This window comes from Notolepis coatsorum (assembly GCF_963971535.1).
Source record: "Notolepis coatsorum genome assembly, chromosome: 15".
In the NCBI taxonomy this organism is placed as follows: Eukaryota; Metazoa; Chordata; class Actinopteri; order Aulopiformes; family Paralepididae; genus Notolepis; species Notolepis coatsorum.
The window spans coordinates 55990578-55993570 of record NC_140179.1 but is presented as its reverse complement, the minus strand read 5'-3'; the positions used below and the strand labels follow the sequence as shown (position 1 = coordinate 55993570).

The 2993-nt window shown below is 42.4% G+C and overlaps 1 pseudogene across 1 annotated transcript in view; it reads right to left on the bottom strand.

The window, feature by feature from the left end:
* The window catches only part of LOC311242061 (heparan sulfate glucosamine 3-O-sulfotransferase 3A1-like), an 88596-nt pseudogene extending 86271 nt beyond the window's left edge, over positions 1–2325 (bottom strand). Inside the window, exons 1-2 of the transcript XR_014620994.1 lie at positions 2112–2325; positions 1000–1305 (exon numbers count right to left, since the gene is read on the bottom strand). The product of XR_014620994.1 is annotated as a heparan sulfate glucosamine 3-O-sulfotransferase 3A1-like (transcript). The remainder of the gene's footprint in view (positions 1–999; positions 1306–2111) is intronic.
* Between the last annotated feature and the right edge of the window lie 668 nt (positions 2326–2993).

Below are 2993 nucleotides of genomic sequence, written 5' to 3'. Positions count from 1 at the left end.
ACTCTGAACACTGAACATTGTGTAAATGAAACCCATAGTGTGTTGTATCCAAGTATCGTCTTGTAAAATGTGTTTATCGTTTTAAAATGTATTTATTGTGATAAATATATGTTCGTCCCATCATAAAACATTCTACCAAACAGTGCCTATAATTTCACGAGGAAACTTTTAATAGGTTCTAAAACCATTTCTAGAACGTTTTGATGAGTTGAAACGCTGTTACACAGTAAATCAAAGATAAATAAAAACTTAAATTACCAAAAATGCTTGCAAACTTAGTGTAGGCCTACCGCACAGTCAATATTATGAGCATATCTGAACGAATATCCTAATAAGTTCAGTAGAACATTTTAATGAGTTACACTACTCTTTGGTTCATTATTAATCAGTGATTGATTGGATTTTTATGGTTCAATTCAGCCAAATGAAATGAGTCAATGGAGATAGAATGGCGTGGAACATTCGCGAGGGAGCAGTGACGTGTCTAAATGCCATAGGGCAGTTACATTCTCTAGCCTTATTTAAGTTTGACTTTTTATTAATGTATTAATTAATTAATTAAAAAGTTAATACGAATGAATTAAATAATTAAAATATCATATTTGAACTTTTATGAAAGCCTTTATGAAACTTGACATTTGACATAATTTAATAAATATTACATTAGTAATTTGCAACACATTTAAAATGACAAATCCACATATTGAATTGAGTATAAAGCTTTCCAGTTAAGTAATGAAAATAAGTTTCTTAACAAATCAAAAGCCTTCATATACTAAACATTTGAACGATATTTTGTGTTACATGTACCACTCCAGTCCGTTGTCGTAGTAACCCTTTCACTGCCACACGAACAGAAGGTTTAACCCTTTCACTGCCGCACTACCAAAACGGTTAACCCTTTCACTGCCGCACTAACAAAAACGGTTAACCCTTTCAGTGTAATAGTGAAAGGGTTAACCCTTTAATAATAATAATGTATAGTTATTAGTTTATTACCTGTACCACTCCAGTCCCTGGTCGTAGTTGCGGTCGAAGAAGTGCGGCTCCCGCGCCCACCGCCCTGGATGTCGGGATGGACCCGCAGGAACTCCAGCAGCGCGCGCGTGCCTCCCTTCTTTACGCCGACGATGAGCGCGTGGGGCAGCTGCTTGCTCCCGTCCCCCAGCGGGCTGAGTCTAGCTGCTGCTGCACCCCCTCCTGCAGTCAACCCGCCGGTCTCAGCATGGCCGAGACTATTAGATCCAGAGGAGGGACACGGAGAGAGTCTTCTTGGTCTCCTGTCACCCTGCCGTCCTCCAGCTCCTGAGGACCATCACTATCATCATCATCATCATCATCATCATCATCCCCGTCGAGCACGGCGCGGTGGTCCATCTCTGCTGCTGCAATAACCTCTTCCTCCTCGGCGTCCTGATTGATTAATTGATTGATTGAACACTTTTGAACAGATTGCAGAATGGGTACAATACAGTACAGCTCAATACACACAATTGTTACGGGGATGCAGAGACCAGAGAAGACTTTCGTCTTGTTTACATCAGGGTCCCCCATTTTCAATTCATCATAACATAAATGACATACAACATGACCACAAGAAATCCGTGAAATAGATAACCTCCCTTTGTTTCCCGTCTCAAAACTCATTTGTTCTTTCTGGCATACTCACTTTCATTTTAAGTTTATTACAACTGCTCCCCTATAATTATGTAACTCTGTAATACTGTGTTTTTACTGTGTGAAATTGTATTTGTTTTTAACCCTGTACAGCGAGATTGGGGTGCTCAGAAAGGCGCCTTTAAATAAAATGCATTATTATTATTATTATATTATTATTATTATTATTATTATTTATTATTATTATTATTATTATTATTATTATTATTATTATTATTATTATTATTATTATTATTATTGTTATTATTATTATTATTATTATTATTATTATTATGACATACAGGTAGACAGTACTGCTACATCTATACATTTATCCTTTACAAATACTGTTTGTGGTACAAAAGGAGTCCCAAAAAAGAGAGTACCTGAAGTCCGCAGCTAGAAGCCCGGTGACTTGAGGTCCTCCCCCGCCGGGACCCCCGGCTCCTCCTCACCGGGACCCCCCCGGGCCTGCACCGCGGTGCTGCAGCGCTCCGTGAGGTAGTGCAGCAGGTAGAGGGAGGAGAGGAGCAGAGAGCACAGCATCACCACGGAGCTCCTCAAGATGCCTCGTCGAGACAGGAGGGGGTCCGCTTTATTATAGACGCGGCTAAAAGCCCATAGCGGTCCTCCTTGCAGGGTCGCTGCCGGTGGAGGAAACTCAGCCATGCTAGGCGGACATCCTCGGGTCTTAATGCCATGAAGAGACTAGAGGATCTTCTGCCCGCTGCGTGTCCGCCTCCATCCACTGTCTGAGAGACCAACACGCAACTCTCACGGTCCACATATAAAAGTGCACTCCTGTGCGCTCTGCGCAGCGTAATACTACCCCTAAATACCCCCAACGCGTCGGGCGTCAATGTGTGTGAATTATGTTGTGCTGTTGTGCTGTTTTGTGACGAGACACACAAGTGTAGTCATCTTAATATAAAACAAAAATACAGTGGAGTGGAGAGTTTATTTTCTCAGATCAAACTGCCTCGACAGATAATCGGTGGACGGTGTGTGTTGGTGGGGTCCGCCAGCCCTGTCCTCTTCCCTCTCTCTCTCTCTCTCTCTCTCTCTCTCTCTCTCTCTCACTCTCTCTCTCTCTCTCTCTCTCTCTCTCTCTCTCTCTCTCTCTCTCTCTCTCTCTCTCTCTCTCTCTCTCTCTCTCGTCTCTCTCTCTCTCTCTCTCTCTCTCTCTCTCTCTCTCTCCTCTCTCTCTCTCTCTCTCTCTCTCCACACGTGTGTGTAGTTGTAAACTTGACTTGGGTTTTGAGTGACAGGTCCGTGGTGTCCAATAAAAATGACTTAGCGCATCATCAAGGTGGGGATGCCAGGAGCCAATGGGATTC